This window comes from Piliocolobus tephrosceles, chromosome 14 (assembly GCF_002776525.5).
Source record: "Piliocolobus tephrosceles isolate RC106 chromosome 14, ASM277652v3, whole genome shotgun sequence".
NCBI classification, from domain to species: domain Eukaryota; kingdom Metazoa; phylum Chordata; class Mammalia; order Primates; family Cercopithecidae; genus Piliocolobus; species Piliocolobus tephrosceles.
The window spans coordinates 90,021,634-90,043,184 of NC_045447.1; the positions used below are offsets into that span (position 1 = coordinate 90,021,634).

General features: G+C 39.5%; 1 protein-coding gene across 3 annotated transcripts in view; it reads left to right on the forward strand.

Moving 5' to 3' along the window:
• The window catches only part of PCSK5 (proprotein convertase subtilisin/kexin type 5), a 475,536-nt gene that overhangs the window by 74,942 nt on the left and 379,043 nt on the right, over positions 1–21,551 (forward strand). The window lies entirely within an intron of this gene.

A 21,551-nucleotide genomic window follows, 5' to 3' on the forward strand; every position in this document is an offset into this window, starting at 1 on the left:
TTCAATTCCATGTCAAAGCCAAGCATCAAGGATTAGACCATGAAATGGTGGTGGAATAGTGGTCCAGAGGCAGGCCTGAGAGGGAATAGACCTTTCCTATCACAAATAAGTTGTGATCCCACTTGGATTCATGTTCTTCACTTATAAAATGAAGGGTTTAAACTGGAAGATCTCTTAGATCCAGCCCCAAAGGCAAAGCATCTGTGGGAGGACACAAGAGGCAGCCAAGTGAAGCAATTTGTAGGCCTTTAGTATGCGCTGTATTAGCGTTCTCCAGGGACCCAGGACTAATAGGAGATACACATCTCCTGTTTACATCCTATATATGTGTATGTGTTTATGTTTCTGTGTGTGTGTATATATATATATAGAGAGAGAGAGAGAGAGAAAGAGAGATACTAATTATGAGGATTAGGTTCACTTGATTACAGAAGCTGAGAGGTCCCATGATTTGCCTCTGCAAGTCAGAGACCCAGGAAAGCCAGTGGCGTAATTCCAGTCTGAGTTCAAAGGTCTGAGAACCAGGGGAGCCACGGATGGAAATCCCAGCCCTAGGGCAGAAGACCAGTGCCCCAGCTCATCCGGGCAGGCAGGAAGGGAATGCACCCTCCCTTCCTCTGCTTTTTGTTTTATTCAGGCCATCAGTGGATTGAGTGATGCCCACCCACGTCGGGGATGGCAATTCATTTTACTGAGCCCACCAATTTGATGCTGATCCTATCCAGAAACACCCCCATATATATCCAAAGAGAGTATTTAATCCGGGCACCCTGTGGCCTAGTCAAGTGGGCACATAAAATTAATTATCACACTGCCTATTGGTGTCTTTTTTGGTAAGGCTAGTTCCCCCATTCTTAGGTCTATGAAGTAAAAATTAATGAATGTTGAAAGCCAGTTGTTTGCTTTTTCAGTCACTGATTCCAAAATAAGAGGGGATTCTTGGGAAGAACAATATCCTAAACTCTGCAACCGCCACCCGAGGGCTACAGATTACTAGCAGTGAAGTGGTTTGTAATAGGGAACATGGACTAAGTTCAGCAGCATGTGAGCTATCAGGGACACATTATAGACAGATACACCAGAGGGTAGGTGAAAGGTATTGTAAGGCAGACAAGTTCCCTGCAAGGATCAACACGCTTCAGGGTGTGTTGCTCTTAGATGCTGTGTTGACCTCTCTTGGCCCTGAGCCCTTGTGTCAACCAGTGTCTCTAGGAATCACTCCGAGGTTAACGCTTTGGGTACATACTAATCTATATTGAGGCAGGGCTAGAAACAGTACTCAATACCCCACCCTGGAGGTATGTCACAAAAAGGAACAGTCTCTTCAGAAGTCAGTCTTGACAGATTGTGTATTGGTGGGGACTGGCCCAAATGCCTGTCGGATATTTCTTACAATGGTGACCGTGAAACAAAACCTCTGATAACTGTATTTTGAACAGTATGCAGCAGCATCAAATTGGAACATGACATCATGGTTGTCAGCTGAAGTGTCTCCCCTCAACCATAACTTTTTTAAGATCTACTTACAAGTAGATTATTTATTGGATACATTGCCCATAAGAAGAGCAACTTGTCATCCCAATCTCATGGGAATGTGCTCTTGAAAAAAGTCTCTCTTCTTTTTATAGGGTGGCTCTCTTTTAGTGGTTTTACAGATTTCAATGAAATTTAATGAATGGCAGGTGAACCTACCCATGTTTTCACTTCCAGGGTGTCCACTTGACCTGTCATTAAACATATGTGACAATTTTGTAGCAAGGGTGGTAGTGGGATTGGAAGAGAACTATTTTCTACTAAATACCTATTATGTGCCCTGCACTTCGGCTCACAACAGAATGAGAAAAACAAATAAATTAGATAAGTTCAGTCACTTGGGCAGGGTCACATAGTATGTATTGCTTCCTAGAATTAAATCTAGAACCATCGAGTTTTGTCTGTCCTATTTCCACCACAGCGTATGTTGTGAAAAGCCTTAAGCACTCTAAGTTATATCTTTAACATAAAGGAAAACTAGTTCTGCCTCTATATGGCTTTTAGTCTTTTTTTTATTTTTTTTTTGAGATGGAGTCTCGCTCTGTCGCCCAGGCTGGAGTGCGGTGGTGCGATCTCGGCTCACTGCAAGCTCCGCCTCCCGGGTTTACGCCATTCTCCTGCCTCAGCCTCCCGAGTAGCTGGGACTACAGGCACCCACCACCACGCCCAGCTAATTTTATTTTTTGTATTTTTAGTAGAGACGAGGTTTTACCGTGTTAGTCGGGATGGTCTTGATCTCCTGACCTCGTGATTCACCTGCCTCGGCCTCCCAAAGTGCTGGGAGGATTACAGGTGTGAGTCACTGTGCCTGGCCTGGCTTTTAGTCCTCTCTTGGTCTGGGTCACAGGTAGCCTTAGTAAATAGTCTCCAAGGGGAAGGAGGTAATCCATTTCCTCTTGAGTCTTCCTCAAGAGGAAGGAACCTTTCTTTCCTTCCTTCCTTCTTTCTTTCTTTCTTTCTTTCTTTCTTTCTTTCTTTCTTTCTTTCTTTCTTTCTTTCTTTCTTTCTTTCTTTCTTTCTTTCTTTTTTAATAATATCAACTTTTATTTTACTTTCGGTTCAGGGAGTGAATGTGCAGGTTTGTTACATGGGTATATTTTCTAATACGGAAGCTTGGGGTATAATTGATCCCATTACCCAGGTAGTGAGCATAGTACCCAACAGTTACTTTTTCCGCCCTCTAGTAGTCCCCAGTATCTGTTGTTGCCTTCTTTATGCCCATGAGTACCCAGTGTTTAGCTCCCACTTTTAAGTGAGAACGTAGCGGCATTTGGTTTTCTGTTCCTGCATTAATTTGCTTAGGATAATGTTCTCCAGCTGCATCCATGTTGCTGCAAAGGACATGATTTCATTCTCTTTTGTGGCTTTATAGTATTCCTTGGCATATATGTAGAGAGCAACCTTTTATAATGCAGACCCTGGAAGCGGCTATTATGTACCTTAAGGGAACAGCTTTCACAAACAGTCCTTGAGGATTAAGCTTGGGTGCCTATTTTCTGTGTTGTTGACCCATTTCATAAAATGCAGTGTAGTGGTAAGAGCATGCTGAAGCTTTCAAAAGGTTGCCTGATAGAACATTTTAGAACATGAAGGGACCAAGGGGATTCCTCTGTTGCTAAAGACATGTCATTTGGTATTATAATAACTCCCTCACTGGGCTGTGAGCGCCTCCAGGGCAGGGCCCTGTCTTTTTTTTTTGTTTGTTTTGAGATGGGATTTCACTCTTGTTGCCCAGGCTGGAGTGCAATGGTGTGATCTCGGCTCACTGCAACCTCCACCTCCTAGATTCAAGTGATTCTGCTGCCTCAGCCTTCCGAGTAGCTGGGATTACAGGCATGTGCCACCACGCCCAGCTAATTTTGTATTTTTAGTAGAGATGGGATTTCTCCATGTTGGCCAGGCTGGTTTCAAACTCCTGACCTCAGGTGATCCACCCACCTCAGCCTCCCAAAGTGTTGGGATTACAGGCATGAGCCACCATGCCCGGCCAGGGCTCAGTCTTTTATAGTTAACTGCCAGCAATTAATAAGTCATCTTCACTGATCCAGGGAATCAGCGAGATGCTGTTGGATTCACTGATACAACACTAGTGCCTAGCACAGTGCTTAGTAAACACGTGTTGAATCGAATTGACTTGAAAGCTTAGCCAGGAACAACTGTGTCTGACAAGTGTTGAGGGGTCAGTCTCAGGAACTAGCTCAACTGATGGCATGGTCTTGACTGCTAGTCTGAGTATATCACAGAGTCCTGTTGTATTGCTCATGCGTTAATAGGTAAATTTATTCAACAAACATGTATTGCACATCTGTTATCAGCCAAGTAATCTGCCAGATGCCAGGGACACAGATATGAAAAATATAGCCTCTTCTTTCCATAGGAATATGCTTCATGAAAAAGTCCGACAGACGGTTAAACTGCTGTTCATAGTGGTGGTGGCAGAGATAAACATAGTGTGCTCTGGAAGCACCATAGAAAGGAAGATGCCCTCACCTAGGAGGTGCAAGGGTGAAAGAATTTGCCTACTAAAGTCCACTGCAAGAGCTTGGAAGATTGAAATACATGAGGGCAAGACTTTATAGAAATCCATCCAGGTTGTTAGGGATTTCAGTGAGCAAGATGGAGAAAATGAGTGTCTAAGTTAGAGTTATGTCTATGGGAATGCAGAAAAATGGTCAGATCTGATTCATCTCATAAAGACTCAAAAATTCTCCATAGTCAGTGGTAGGGACCATTTGATAAGGTGTGTGAAAACTTCGTGTGACCTGCTTTATTATAGACTTGATTACTTATCATCATAGACGTCGTTGTGTACATTAACCACTTGCTTTTCTAAATATGGCTTTGCTGTCCTCGGAGACATTTGTGTTCACTGGAATTGCTATAGAGAAGGTCTGGAAGTCAACTTCAATGGGAAAATGTCATGGCCTGCCCTCTGTGGGGAGCGGGGCAGGTTCCGGCATCAACACAACTGAGGATGGTTCTAGTCTTCATTCTAAGGCTACTGCTAATTACTCCATAAGAAAAAATGGTTGGAAAAATTGTTACAAACAGCAACGAATCAACTTAACATAGCTATAATTTTTTATAAGTGATCTGGATGCCAGTTCTCAGAGGTTAATGTGATGGTCCTAATGCTAGACAAAAGTAGGTCTACAAGTTTCAGAGACTCAGTAGACTTTTACTAACTACACAGAATCTCAGAACTTTGGCAATTGTCTTTTCTTGTTTGAAGCAGAACATTTCATTCAAGAGATGGCCTACTTTGGAGAGTAGGGAGGAGGGGGGCCAGAACATTGATTGGCCTTACTGCTTAACTTCACTCCCTGGGTCTTGGAGGCACTTCCCTGGACCCCTAGAGTCAAATCACTGACCTCCCTCAACCCCTTAAGCTTATACCTAGGGAAACTGAAACAAAGAAGTAACAGGGCTGGATGGTATAGGTCTCCAGCTTTATATTTTCTTTATAAAACTTCTACCTTCGGTATCATTCTCTGGCCAATCAAGTCTAAACTCAAGCTTGCAGTTCTTGGGCCAATAAAAGAAGCAAGCTCGTTGGTGGGCGTGGCTTGGCTCATGAATGCATTACCATGGTTGCATGGTGGATATTCCTGTGCCAAGGACTGTGTTGAGTATGTGACATGAATCAGCTCATTTACTCTTTAGATTCAATGATCTTCGCCATTTTACGTCAGAGGTTAACTTGCCTGAGGTCACCCTGCTTTGCACTGGGCAAACAAGAATTCTCATACACAAGTTCCTTGGACTCCAGAAATCCTTTTTTTTTTTTTTGAGATGGAGTCTCGCACTGTCACCCATGCTGGAGTCTCGCACTGTCACCCATGCTGGAGTTCAGTGGTGCATTCTCGACTTACTTCAACCTCTGCTTCCTAGGTTCAAGCAATTGTCAGGTCTCAGCCTCCCGAGTAGCTGGGATTACAGTTGTGCACCACCATGCCTGGCTAATTTTGTATTTGTAGTAGTGATGGGGTTTCACCATGTTGGCCAGGCTGCTCTTGAACTCCTGACCTCAGTTGATCCACCCACCGCGGCCACCCAAAGTGCTGACATTACAGGTGTGAGCCACTGTGCCCAGCCGCAGGTACCCAATTCTTAATCAGTAGCCATCATATCTTCTTTTGCCTCATCTTGTTAATTCAATCTAATTCAGAGCAGCTGGATAACTAAGGATTTTAGTTACAGGTTTTTCTCTTTTTCAAAATTTGGGCAATTTTCAGGCCTTGAACTTTATGTGCTCTTAAATTACAAGTCAGAAGGTGCCCTGGAGGGAAAAAGGATTTCTATCATCACTGCCAAGGCTGTGCCTAAGAATTCTTTTGCCTGTTTAGGTTTTTATTCTCTGCTCATCAGACAGTTCTCCTGTCATTTGCAGACTAAACGAGTCTTAACCATTTAAAAATGCTTCCAGTTAAGTAATTGAGGACCTCCCAAAATTCCTTGTGTGGACTGTAAAGGCTCTAGAATTATGCCATTCTCTCTCCTATTTTCTTTCTTTTTTGTCTTTATTTTATTTTATTTATTTATTTATTTATTTTTTTGGAGACAGAGTCCCGCTCTGTCGCCCAGGCTGGAGTGCAGTGGTAGATCTCAGCTCACTGCAACCTCAACCTCCTAGGTTCCAACAATTCTCCTGCCTCAGCCTCCTGAGTAGCTGGGACTACAGACACACACTGCCACTCCTGGTTACTTTTTTTGTATTTTAGTAGAGACGAGGTTTCACTGTGTTGCCCAGGCTGGTCTTGAACCCCTGAGCTCAGGCAATCTGCCCACCTTGGCCTCCCAAAGTGCTGGGATTACAGGTGTGAGACACCACGCCTGTACAGCTTAATTTTACTTTAAGTTCCAGGATACATGTGCAGGACGTGCAGGTTTGTTAATAGATAAATGTGTGCTCTGGTGGTTTACTGCACCTATCCATCACCTAGGTTTTAAGCCCCCCATGCATTAGTTATTTATTCTGGTGCTCCCTTCCGCTCCCACCCCCACCCCAACAACAGGTCTCAGTATATGTTGTTCCTCTCCCTGTGTCCATATGTTCTCATTGTTCAGCTCCCACTTATAAGTGAGAACATACAGTGTTTGGTTTTCTGTTCCTGTGTTAGTTTGCTGAGGATAATGGCGTCCAGGTGCATCCATGTCCCTGCAAAGGACATGATCTTGTTCTTTTTTATGGCTGCATAGTATTCCATGGTGTATATGTGCCACATTTTCTTTATTCAGTCTATCATTGATGGGCATTTGAGTTGATTCCATGTCTTTTCTATTGGGAATAGTGCTGCAGTGAACATACACAGGTGTGTATCTTTATAATAGAATGATTTATATTCCTTTGAGTATATACCCAGTAATGGGATTGCTGGGTCTAAATGTTGTATCTGATTGTAGGTCTTTGATGAATTGCTACGCTGTCTTCCACAATGGTTGAACTAATCTGCATTCCCACCAACACTGTAAAAGTGTTCCTATTTCTCCACAGTCTCACCAGCATCTGTTGTTTCTTGACTTTTTAATGATCGCCATTGTAACTGGCATGAAATGGTATCTCATTGTGGTTTTGATTTGCATTTCTATAGTGATCAGCGATGATGAACTGTTTTTCATGTTTGTTGGCAGCATGTCTTTTTTTGAGAAGTGCCTGTTCATGTCCTTTGCCCACTTTTTAATGTGATTGTTTGTTTCTTTTCTTGTAAATTTGTTTAAGTTCCTTGTTCCTAGTAGATTCTGAATATTACTCCTTTGTCAGATGGATAGATTGCAAAAATTTTCTCCCATTCTGTAGGTTGCCTGTTCACTCTGATGATAGTTTCTTTTGCTGTGTAGAAACTTTTTAGTTTAATTATATCCCATTTGTCAATTTTTGCTTTTGTTGTGATTGCTTTTGACGTTTTCATCATGAAATCTTTGCCCTCTTTGCCCATGCCTATGTCCTGAATGGTATTGCCTAGATTTTCTTCTACGGCTTTTATAGTTTTGGGTTTTATATTTAAGTCTTTAATCCATCTTGAGTTAATTTTCATATAAGGTGTAAGGAAGGGGACCAGTTCCAATTTTCTGCATATGGCTAGCCAGTTCTCCCAGCATCATTTATTAAGTAGTGAATACTTTCCCTATTGCTTGCTATTGTCAGGTTTGTTGAAGATCAGATGGTTGTAGATATGTGGCCCTATTTCTGAGATCTCTGCTCTGTTCCATTGGTCTATGTGCCTGTTTTTGTACCACTATCATGCTGTTTTGGTTACTGTAACCTTGTAGTATAGTTTGAAGTCGGGTAGCATGATGCCTCCAGCTTTGTTCTTTTTGCTTAGGATTGTCTTGGCTATATGAGCTCCTTTATGGTTCCATATGAATTTTAAAGAAGTGTTTTCTAATTCTGTGAAGAATGTCCATGATAGTTTAATGGGAATAGCATTGAATCTGTAAATTACTTTTGGCGGTATGGCCATTTTCATGATATTGATTCTTCCTATCCATGAGCATGGAATGTTTTTCTGTTTGTTTATGTCCTCTCTGATTTTCTTGAGCAGTGGTTTGTAGTTCTTCTTGAAGAGATCCTTTACTTCCCTTGTTGGCTATATTCCTGGGTATTTTATTCTCTTTGTAGCAATCGTGAATGGGAGTTCATTAATGATTTGGCTCTCTGCTTGTCTATTGTTGTGTATAGGAACGCTTGTGATTTTTACATATTGATTTTGAATCTTCAGACTTTGTTGAAGTTGCTTATCAGCTTAAGAAGCTTTTGGACTATCTCTCTCCTATTTTCTTTCCTCCTTCCCCCAGCTTTCAACTGTACAACTTTTTGTAAAGTGTTTGATTGGCTTCGATTAATCTCCAGGCTTTGAAATGTTGTGATAACCCAAAGAGAGAGAAAAAAGATGTGTTCCAACCTGTGCCATCTGCTGAAAAGATATTTCAGAAGGGAGTCCCTGTGCTCTATGGAAATCCATGGGTATGGATTTACGTCATCAGGGTTCTTGTTTCAGGTCCTTTACAATAATGTGACTGGGTTAAGTCACCTAACCCCACTATGCCTCAGTCTCCCTGGTAAAAAATGGATGATTCTTCCATGGGACAGTTTGGTGGCATTAAGGAAACAATAGGTAGAAATGGTTTATTTTGCGTAAAACTTGAAAAAAATTAAATAGTTATATTTTAAAGATTATTATAACCAGTGATTTCTCTACCCACTGGAAGTCAGAGTACCTGAAAAACAACCATCACCACCTACATTATTTACGCCTTGGCTTTGTGACAAAACTTCATTGATCTGTCATGAACCTAGGTCCAGATGCTCCTAACTGTAAATGACATAGGATTATTTTCTTCCTCTTTCCAGAACTTTTGAAGTAGAGCTTGCTTTTCTGCTTTCTCTTAGGTGTTTAGGCCCTGCAAAACAATGGGACCACCAATTATTCTTTGACTCAAAGAGCAGTGAATACAGTCATTCATTCTGTAAATCCCTCCGGAGCACCTACTCTGGGCAAGGCACTAGCATAGCCACTGTGGGGACTAGAGAAACTTGGAGACCCGGCCTTGGCTTCCTGGACCTCCAGTAAATCTAGTTAGAATCCTCAGCCTCCCTCTAGCCTATAGTCTCAGTCTTTATCCTCTACTTTCCTTCACTCTGATACTGAGCTGCTGAGTATTTAATATTATACTGAACAAAATCTTTAAAGAGTAACACAGGTGCTAGAAATATGACAGCCCTTCCTCAAGTCACTCATGCTCAGTAGGGTTGTTGGGAACTGTGGTCAAGGCCAGCTCTCATTTTAGTGCTGAGGGCCCAAATGTGCCAGGGTGGAACCCTTTTGGGGGCGGAGGGCCGAGGAGTGGATAGAGAGAACTGGTGATAGGCACCCCCCTTGGGTCCAGTAAACACATCACATTTCTGTGAACATTGACACAACAGACTCCAGGGTGAGCCATCCAAAACACACAGCGTGAAACAAGGAAGCTTGGTGGGGGAGATTCGCTGCTCCTGGGTCTTCAGACTGAGAAAGTGTCAGGTTTGATGACAGTGATGAAAATGTGTTTTCTCTCTCCTTCCCTGAGCCTCAGCCCCAGGGCTCCTCTAATTGACTGTGGTGGGCATGGATTACGTGTTCAGGGTGAGGGAGGCCCAGTGAAGTGACTTGGCACTACTTTCTGCGACGCACATGGAGACTGCCAGGAAGCTGGGAACTGGGGCTCTGCTCGCCTTCCCGTAGGGCTGGCGTAGGACCGACAGGAGCTCCAGCCGGTGCACTCATTTATCAGGCCTGCTTCCAGATTTTTATGTGCTATGACCTGCAAGTTTTGTCAAGCACCACCTCGCTGGAAGCCCCTACAGTGGTTTCTGAGGTGAGGGAATAGCACTCAGATTGAGAAAACATTCGGTTTGCCTCAGGCAACTGGATTTAGGGGAGAAAATGCCAATCCCTTTCCCTTTACCCAGGGATTTTGGACAGCATTTTTCCCTGAGGCCGAAAGGCCTGCTTACCCCCACCCTCACCAAAGTAGCTGTTTGCTAAATATTTCAGAGGGTGATGATGGTGTTTAAGAGCTGCCACAATTCCAGTGTTTTTGGTTGCAAAACACCCCTGCCCTTTCTGCCAAGTGTAAGGTTAGAGTTCAGGAAAAAGGAAAATATAATGAAAACCCCAAGTCAGAGACCTTCCCCCAAGGCAGTCCCTTATCATTTATCTCTGTTGTGTGTGTGGGAGGGGGGGTGGACCCATGTTGGGGGTCTTCATTCACATTCCTCCTCACTAATGACTTCATGCTACTTTTTAATTTATGTCTTTTGAACTCATGTTAGGATTTAAAAACGTAGGTTAACCTCAAGGGGACAGAGTACACTTACGCAGACTTCACACATTTCCGTAAAAGTTGCATATTTATCTTCTAACAACAGAAAGAAAAGACTAATTTTTACCCATCTCTCTTTGATTCATAAAGCTAGAGCTTGCCAGCATAACAATTGGTCACCCCTTGACTTCTAAGATTTTAGATCTTGACAATGAAGAGATTGAAAGGTGCTGGAAAGATTTGAAAAACATAAAACTGAAGCTCCCAGAGTATTGAGAATGCCTGTTATTTAAAAAGAGAAAGCGCAAAATGGATGAAATGAAAACTCCTGGTACCCAGCTCTGAACTTACACGCTCATACCATTCCCCCTCCCTCAGTTTTCCCACTGTGATCAAAAACCATAGCAGTAGGAGCCATGGAAATTTAGAAACAATAGCCATTGCCATTTATATTTAAATAGCTAGGAGAAGACAGTATGTGCAATGGAGCTGAATTAGTCACAAGGGAAGAGTGTTCCTCTCCATAGAAATATAGCTTTCATGACCATTGCTTATGAGTTATGGAATTAAGTGGTATGTTATATTGAGAAGCAAGATGCTGACATGCTTTTTGATATTTAGCAGATCACCCTATGTCCTCTGCTTGGAGAAATAATGAGAGCGCACTTTCCTTTGCCAGCATTTGCCTCTTTTTTATACTAATCTCAGCTGAATTGAACAATTTCTCTACTCTGTACAAAATAAAGCTCCTCTTTGTATTCACTTGATATACAACTTGAGGGCATCCAATTTTTGCAAATACAGATCTGGGAATATCTGAAATGATTTAGGCACAGACTTGTGGGATTGGTCAAAGAACAAAAACCCATTAAGTGACTAATGCTTTGTTTTAAGGTAAAATTATCATTCTTGCAGTTATCTAAAACTTCAGCAATACTAAGAGCAGAGTGATGTAACATATATTTACTTTAAATGTTGAATAGATTTTATTAATTACATTGCCCTGGCTTTCCAATTGCTTAGAGGATGATTATTCAAAAGACAAATAAATGTGGAATGAAGTCATGCCACTGTGTTTTTCATGCAGTGATGATTTTGATCCTAGAGTGAAGCTGGAGGGAATTCTGTGTTGCCCAGTTCAATCTCTGAATTAAGACTGTGTTCAATCAAATGGTGTGAATTTAACCCCAGGTGGCATTCAGACAGTAGAATTTGTTTTAGATACTTTAGAATTTGTTTCCTTTTAATACATGAGCAATTGAAATTGTTTTCAAATTTCCTTATTGATTACATGAGATGTCCTAAAGTTTAAAATGTAAGAACCTGAAATACAAGTTAGAAAATGGAAGGTTTGGGGATATAATCTTTCCATTCAACAAGTGTTTAATGAGTTCTCATCACTGGCTTTTCCAACCCCCTACTTCATGTTGGGTGCATACACTCAGACAACACACACACACACATACACACACAATCTTTTTCTCTCTTTTCCTCCCTTCTCTCTCTTTTTACATAAATTAAGTTCTTTTTACCCTCTGGAAGGCATCTTGGCATGACTAGGAATAAAGGAGCTATTCTTTTTTTTCCCCCAGAGGACAAATTAACTTGTCCCAAAGAACAAATATACTTGAGACAAATATAAAATAAGTGTCTTGCCTTTGAGGGATTTTAAGCAAGTTTTGAGAGCGGCAGCGTCAATGGAAAAATGAGCCCGAAGTCTTTGAAATTATCTTTCCTGGAAAGATAAAGTAAAGCCAAAAAAAAAAATTGTCCTTACGTGTTGTGAAAAACCAGTTGCTTGTGGGTATTACTACTAGCAGCCAAGATTGGTAGCCTTAAATTTAAATGTTTAAAATATTAAATACTTTATTCAATATTTATGTCATGCCATAATATTAATATTTTTATTAAATATTAATATTTAATAGCAAAATATTAGAATTCAAATGTTTAATCATATTTCATATTTAAATGTTAAAGACATATCCCCTAATTTATCAGTTTGGCACCTTTTTTTCCACTTAGCTATAAGAGTTGATTGACAGTCATTTCTATGCTCTTTATATTTTCCCCGATGTAAGTACTTTTAAATTCATACTTCTTTTGCTGTGTGCTTTGATTATGGGCTAGGCATTGACCATCGAAATGCTGGAGATGTCTTTTGTTAGTCTGGGAGAATGCATCACTTAACATCATAGGTTCCATTGACTTGATTCAACCCTAGGCCTTTGCAGTTTATGAAACAACGGCTCATATCTATTTCCAGGGTCATATGTTTGTTTATAACTGCTTTATTTATAATTGCCAAAAATTGGAATAAACCAAACTGTTTTTTAATAGGTGGATGGATAAGCATACATACAATGAAATTTTTTTGTAACTATTATTTTAAGTTCAGGGGTACTTGTGCAGGAGGTGCAGTCTCTTACGTAGGTAAACGTGTGCCATCCATGTTGGTTTGCTGCACAGATCGTCCTTTCATCTTGGTGTTAAATCCAGCATCCATTCGCTGTTCTTCTTGATACTCTTCCTCTCCCAACCCGCCACATATTCCAGGTTCTTGACCTGTGTCAACACCTACTTTGTTCTTCTGTGTTTATCCGTTTTAATTGTACCCACTGTCTTTTTTGCTTCTGAGATTTTATCTCTTTCCTTCTGAGATTTTGTGTCTTGAGAAGGAGCCATTTCCTCCACTTTACCTGTTTTACTGGTAAGACTGGAGGAAATGGCTCCATCTCAAAAGATAAAATTATGTACAAGAGTGGGTTTCTTTTCTGTTATTGTTGTTTTTTAAGACAGAGTCTTGCTCTGTGACCCAGGCAGGAGTGCAGTGGTGTGATCTCAGCTCACTGCAACCTTTGCCTCCTGGGTTCAAGCGATTCTCCTGCCTCATCCTCCCAAGTAGCTGGGATTACAGGTGCCTGCCACCACACCTGGCTAATTTTTTATATTTTTAGTAGAGATGGATTTTTGCCATGTTGGCCAGGCTGGTCTCGAGCCCCTGACCTCAGGTGATCCACCCATCTCAGCCTCCCAAAGTGCTGGGATTACAGGCTTGAGCTACCGCGCCCAGCCAAGAGTGGGTTTCAAGTGGGTGTCAAACAGAGAAGGGGTCAATGAAACATTAAAATCGTAGAATTATATAAAGAAAGATTATATCCTTCATTAGTATTTTTACATGCTGTTCATTGCTAGTAACGTAATCATCCTTGTGCTACCATCTATCTGTTGTTGAAATACGAAACATGTTGTAACTTGATAGGATTAAGCCTAAATTTTTGGCTCCTTTTTTTTTCACTCCCTTCTATTTAAAATTTCCCAGTTTTTCTTTTAATAAGGAGAAAATTTAGACATCCCTACCAAGAAATGTATTTACCAGGTAAAAATATCCATTCACCTTACCTATTTCTTGAGGGCCCGTTGTCAAGCATTGCCTTTGGTACTAGGGATACTAAAACGTAATTTCTTTTGCCCCAGGCCAGTGGTAGAAACATGCAATAAAAACACAAGTTACTAAGTACTATGGGAGCTTGCATTTGTGAAGCACATTATAAGTGTGACCCTGTTAACAATACAGGTAATTCCATTTTACAAATGAGAGTATAGAATACCAAGAATTTATGTGATTTGCCCAAGTGGCCGGACTAGTGATTGGTAGTTCTCTACCAAGAACTTGAGTAGTATGTTTTCCCAATTTGTTCTACACTGCCCATCTGTGGCAGAGTCTAGCCTAGCTCTGGGCACAGACGGAATCATGCTGCTATGGTAGGTGTAAAGATCACACACAGGATGTTTTTAGATATTTTAATAGCTCCAGAAAGAATTACTTTGTTCTTATAAAACCTAATTTAATGTTAAATTGTTTAGCAAGATTCATCCAACAACTGATATTATTTCTTTTTTCATAGAGTTTCAGAGGTGTTAATATCCAAAATCAAAGGATTAAGTCACTGTGTCTTCTGATTCCTAGTACAAGAATGGTCTACATCTGGTGGTGCACTAAGTTGAATTCTAGGCTTCGTTTGAATGTTTCTGTTTTTTTTTTTTTTTTTTTTTTTTTTTTCTGAGATGGAATTTCGCTCTTGTTGCCCAGGCTGGAGTGCAGTGGCACAATCTTGGCTCACCGCAACCTCTGCCTCCCGGGTTCAAGCGATTCTCCTGCCTCAGCCTCCCAAGTAGCTGGGATTACAGGCATGTGCCACCACTACCGGCTAATTTTGTATTTTTAGTAGAGACGGGGTTTCTCCATGTTGGTCAGACTGGTCTCGAACTCCCAACCTCAGGTGATCAGCCCACCTTGGCCTCCCAAAGTGCTGGGATTACAGGTGTGAGCCACCGCGTCTGCCCTGGGACACTTTTTATCATAGAGATTCTTTTATAATTTCTCTGCTGTTTAGATGGCAGCATTGATTGAATCTGTGATTTTTACTCCATAATTTAGTTGAAAAGACAGATGTTCATCAAAACCCTCTTAAAAAAAAAAAAAAAAAAAAACAGTTCATACTGGTTAGCATCATAAGGGCAAGAGGGTTTTTGCCTAGGACCTCATGCTTTAGAGGGCCTTGCTTGATCCCTCTTTCAGCTGAGTTTATCACCATTAGCTGAGAAGTTGGTGGAGTTGTGGGGACAAGTGCAGCTTGAGCCTGTATCCCTCTTCTAGATTATATTCCAGGTACTCAGGAGCCCAGAGTCCGTTGACCAGATGGCTGGGGTTCTGCTTCCATGATCTGAGTGAGCTTCTTCCTTTGTCTGTCCACTGGAGGGCGAATGCAATACTGGTAGGCCTGAGGGATTGCAATAGTGAACTGCAAACAAAAGTACAAAGGTACACAGTCATTCTAGACGGCTTTCTCATTCGCTGGTCACATTGCCTGTAATATCTTCTTTGAGAAATCTCCACAGATGATTTCTCGTTATTCAAAATTCTATTAAAAGATCACATCTTTCAAAGAGGCCTTTCTTGACCACCTTACTTGAAATAGCCCCTTCCTCCGTAATCGCTTTCTACCTCCTTACATTATTTACTTTTTGCATCATTTAACATTTTCATCAATAACTGTGAAAGTCAATTGGCTGTTTTGTTCGCTGCCATTCTGTAGTTTAGCTGGAGAGTGCCTCCCACTCAGGAGCTACTCAATAAATATTTTTAGCGTGAACAAAAATAAATGAAAGGGTCTTGAGGGTGGAAAGCACATTTTACTGCTTTGATTGGATAGAACCATTTCTTTTTCACATTCACATTTCATCTTATCGAAACTGGGGAAAAGAAACAAGCAACAAATTGGAAAATCAGATTTTTAGAAGTAGGTACATAATAGGGGAATAGCTTAAGGGGAGAAATATGATGTTAATTCTTTGAAAGTGAGTAATGTAATTAGAACAGTAACACTATGAGTTTTTCTATAAACAAAATATAGCGAGATTAAATTGATAACATACATTTCTAAAATTTTGGCTTCCTTAGAGAAAGCCAACTAAACATAAAATTTTACAGCAGAGTCAAGTTTTTCAGTTTGGCCTGTATTTTCTTCGGTAACACTGTTCTGAATGTACATGCAGTGTTTATTTCACAACTTCCCTCTGAATGACCTTTCAAAAATTATATGATTTTTCACATTCATGACCAGATGTTTTCTCTAATAGAAGCATCTGATGTTTGCAGTCATCAAATAAGATTCAAAATGCCTGTTTCAAGCAAATCAAGTAAAAATTCTCCATCACATCAAAAGTAAGGCTTTATTTGGTTCACAAGTAGCTTTATGAAATAAACACAGTTAAACAATCTTGATAATTTTTTTCTTTAAAAAGGTGACAAAATAACAATGCCAGTATTTAAAAACTAATTAATGATAAGTTGCTAGATGGACCACAATTTAAAGTATGGAATATCCTTGTCTAACAAATACTTTTACTAAATTCTCTGATGTTTTTTTTTTTTTTTTTTTCCTCACTGGTTAGCTTTGATGTTTTGATCAGAGGTTTTCGAAAATTTCTAGGATCTGTTGCCTTTGGACTTTAGAACTTCTTGGAACCGCATGTCAGTACTAAAATGTTTTCTTCAGCCCTTGCTTTCCATAGCAAAAATGTGTATGTCCATTATCCACCTAACTCATACTTAAAAACAAAACCCAAGATGCTCTATTTTGTTTTCAAAGTCAAAGAAAAAAATAGAAGGGAAGTATTTTTATGTTCTTTTCCCTAAACTGATCAAAGCTAGTTAGTTCAAAAAAGATACAAAATATGGAATACCACCTATTTTATTTCCTGGCAACTGTTTCATTCAAATCATAGAGTAACCTATAATTTACTACACTCATTTATGAATATTAATCTCGCATTTTCACAGAATGACTTAAGATCATTGATCAACTAGAACATTGACCTCACCTGTCTGTTGTTTTTAACAAAATGTTTATTCCTAGTCAAACCAGAGAATCAGACTCTCTAGATAAAATTTCAAAGCTGGAAGACAGAGAGTAGAGGGCACATTTAGTCTACCTTCCCTCATTTTACAGATAAAAGAGGCCCACTAAGATTTTTGCAAGATCACAAAGGTGACTGGTAGCTAATCTAAGATAATGACCGAGCTCTTCCAAATCCAACTTCTTTTTCTTACTTTACTCAACTTTTCTTAATATTTAAGTTGTGTTGGAATATAATATAAAATCATCTAAGGCACTTTTTATGTATCTTTTTTTCTCATTAACTGCTTTTCAAAGAAATATGCTGTGATTTAGACATGTAGTCTTTTTTTTTAGCAACAGGATCTCACTCCGCCACCCAGGCAGGACAGTGCCTTGATCATGGCTCACTGCAGCCTCAAACTCCTGGGCTCAAGTGATCCTCCCACCTCAGCTTCCTCAGTAGCTGGGACTACAGGCTCATGTCCCCACACCTGGCTACTTTTTTAAACATTGTTTGTTTGTTTGTTTGTTTTTGGTAAAGATGAGAGTCTTGCTATGTTGTCCAGGCTGGTCTTGAACTCCTGGGCATAAACCATCCTCCTGCCTCGGCCTCCCAAAGTGCTGAGATTATAGGTGCGAGCCACTGGGCCCAGGCTTAGTCATATTTGAAATTGGTTTTTGATTGTATGATAGTGTGTATAGGTAACATATTCCCATGGATCAAAAGTAACAAGATTTACAGGGGCATGCAGTAGAAGGTCTCCCGCTTATCCCTGTATGCAGTCACTAGTTTTCTGCCCAGAAAGCAACCAGTTTATCAGGTTTTTTGTGTATAATCACTTTAGAGAGATGCCAAAAATATAGTCTCCCTTTAAACCGTTTGTAACTTACGTTTTTTTCCCACTTTAACTGTATCATGGAGATGATTCTCTGTCAGTACATGAAGACCATTTCATTGTCTTTTATGGTTGTACTTTACTCTATCATACAGATATGTTATCATTTATTATATTAATCTCTATTGATACATGTTTAGGTTGCTAACAGTTTTTGGTTCTTACTGGCAGTATTTTAGTAAATAACCTCGCACATTCACATGTGTACATAGGTAGGCTAAACTCCTAAAAATAGAATTACTTCTTTCATCCTTTTTAAAGGAATTGTTTAATTATCCTCCAGAGTTGTACACGTTTCCATTCCCCTCACCATTATGTGACAACGAACCTTTTCCCATTCCGCCACTAACAGTATGTTATCAACCTTTAGATTGTTTGTATCTGAAAGGTGAAAAGTGGTATCTCAGTTTGGTTTTACTTGCTATGCATGAGGCTAAGTGTATTTTATGTAAGAACCTGATTTACCTTTCCAGAGGTTTCTCTACCCATGTCTTTTGCTGCTTTTCCTGTTGAATCGTTCTCTTATTATTTGTTGAAACTCTCTCTATATTAGGGGGATAGTCTTTTGTTCATGGTAGGAGCTATACGCTTTTGCCCAGTTTGTCTTTTACCTTCCCTGTGATGTTTTGTGAGTTTTTTTTGGCCATGTCATTCACATTATTTTTATGTAGTTAAATTAGTCAGTGTTTCTAAATCATCTTTTTGGTTTGTGTTATACTTAGATACAATCTTCCACTCTGAGATTAGTTTTAAACATCTCTCATATTTCTTATAGTACCTCTACATTTAAATATTTGATTCATTTGAAATTGATTCTGATCTAAGACGTCAGAAATGCCTTCAGCTTTATTTTTTTTTTTTCCAGTTGGTGGTGGTTCCAACCAACGTGTTCCAGAACATCTATGAAGTAATTTTTTTCCCTACTTATTTAGAGTAATCCCATTATCATATACTGTATTCTTACATGTTTTGAGTCAATTTCTTGACTTTCTATGCTATTACATTGGTATATCTGTAGACATTTGCTACTAGTATGTGTTTTAATTATTAGCATAATACTTTTTAATATCTAAAGGGCTGATTCCCTATCACTGCAGGATGCATTTTTAAAGCAACAGCATAATCTGTTTCCCGTTTATATTTACGTAATAACTTACATGATTTATATTCATATGATCACATTTTTTCTCCTCCTGTTGCTTTCCCCATGTGTAGTATCAGAAAGCTGGTAAATTCCAAAATAATGAGATACAAGTTCAGCTGAGATTATGAGGCCGGGCTTCCCATAATTGTCAATTAATGTGTTTTGGATCTTATAAAGGAGAACATCTTTAGACAAAGGTTCTTAAGCAGCAAACGCACAATCTTTACTTGGACCAAGGTCCAAAGGAAGAGAGTACTGTGAGTAGAGGGAGGGAGTGTCCCTGAAATCATGTGGCACATGTATGTTTAAATTAACAAAGGATAGACTGACGATTTCAAAGGTCCTGTAGCTTTTACACTCTGGATTAACTGTAGTTCCTTAATGTATTGGAAATAGAACTTTCAGAAGTTAAGCCAGTGAGGCAAAACACACAATAATTCCCTTCTCCTAGGCTGACCATAGTTTTATGAAAATGAATTTTTAAGTATCTTTTCTTTGCATGAGGCTTCTTGGCAAGAAATAAAATCTGTGTAATGCATTACCTCTGGCTTTTTCCTTAAAGAGCTCAAGGATAGACATATGGATAATAGCTTAAAATATAAATATGGTCTTTCCAGTCATAGAAACCTTCCGATCCAAGAGGTGCTTTTCCCACTTTCCAAAAAATACAGGGCTATATACACATACCCATAAGGCACCAAGGCAAAATACATGGTATTTGACACTAAAAAAAACCCACTGAACTTTTCTTGAGTATTGCAGCCCTGTGATCAGACAGAGTGACTTGTAGTCAAATCTAGATGCCAAGCTGCTGTATCACCTTCTAGCCACTAAGTCCTGTAACTAAGCATTTTTGTTTGGTAAAATTACAGAAGGGATGCTGTTGGGTAAGATATTCTGTTCTATTTTAGTACCTATAGTTCATCTAGGAAAATGGCTGTCACTTGGTTTTCTCACATACTTATTTCATTTGTCTGTTTGAATGTGTGCACAGGGAGAAGTGAATATTTATAGTGTCTTTCTAAGGAACAGTTATCCACTCCCACCCCAGGATAGACTTTCCTGATCTCTAGCAGTCTCTTTAATGAGTCCACACTGGGGGAGGCATGATACTTTCTGGTTTATGTACATTCATAGGTTGGCAGTGTGGAATTTATGATTGCTTCATTAGGAAAGGCCACTGCCAATATAGGATTCGTTTTGAAAAGAGTTGTCTAAGCAGCCTTCTTTTACCAAGCATGCAAATATGAACTTGTTAACTTTATTGGAATAAGACTTACAGATAGTCATATAAGGATTACAAGTTGCACAGTCAAAATCATCATAAATAGTCTAAGTGATACAGTGATAGGGCCTGTGTCAGATGTCATTCATGGAGGTAAAGATATTTTTATGAAGTGGAGAATTGTGTAATACTTGTTACATTTCCTTGATAAAGTGTAAGTCCTTCAAAGTTAAAACCAATTCTTACTCATCTTCATATTTCTAACACAGTACCTAGCACTTGTTTGTTGAATGAATGAATGAGTGAATGAACTGCATTCCTTAGATTTTTTGAAATGAAGAGGTTAAAATGTTTCCTGGAAATAGAAAATGTACATGCACACCCATCATTGCTGCTCTACTTTGATTGAGAAGGATGCCTTAGGATCCCTTCTTCTCCGGTAATCTTTTAATTGAGTAGGTGAGGGAGGTTTTAAAATGTTCACTGAATGGCTGGATATGGAATTACAGCAGTGGACTACAAAGCCCGCTTCCTCCCCACTCATTTTTTAATTCCTTTGCAGAGAGGAGGGAAAAATGGTGGAACAGAACATTCCAGAGCATTGTGACTAAATGAGCTATCACCAGAAGAAATCAAACAAAGGAGCGTTTAGGCACAAATTGAAGAACGCCACCAGGGCTGATTCTGTATTTGAGACATCCCACTAAAACTGCAACATGCTTATTTTTGTGTTGCCATGAGGATAATCTGTTTTAAAGAAAGTGTTCCCATACATACCCCTACCACTAGGTTATAAATTCTGCATTAGACTCAAGGTTTCTGGTTACTTTGTTTAAACAAGTTTATAACTAAATATTGAGACTTTTCTCAAATAGGGCATGTTTGAATTTTAGAGCATAGGGAGCCTATGGCTCAGGAAATTGAGTGGCTTCTCCAATTTTGTGCCAGAGATAGGACTAGGGATTTGGTTTTTCTTATTCTCCAAATAGGGCTTTTCTACTGCATGGTGTTGTAGAAAGCCATTTTTAAAAAATTGTGATCCTGGAGCATTTTGCTCCCAGAAAGTTTTAAAAAATTGATGCATACTTTAGGTCAGGAATTATAAACTGTGGCATGTGGAACAAAATCCAGCCTGGTTTTGTATATAAAGTTTTTTTGGAACACATCCACACCCATTCATTTATATATCATCTACATTGCTGCAATGGCAAAATGAGTGAGTGCATCAGAGACCATGTGACCTGCAAAGCCTAAAATATTTATTTTTTGGACCTTTATAGAAAAAGTTGACTAGCCCTTAGCATAAAGTAAGGATGAAAAATTACCTTAAAAGTTAACATTACCAATTTTTAATAAATTGGAAGTAAATAGGATTTCTGAGAAAGCTAAAAGATTAGCTTGTTGTTGAGAGATATAAATAATCTATACATAAAAAACTAAAATCCCTACTTTCATTAAACAAACAAACACAAAAAACCCTGGGTTTCTAAGGAATCTCTGAGCACTTAGACTCAGAGATTTTAGTTGCCACAATGAAACCTGTGACT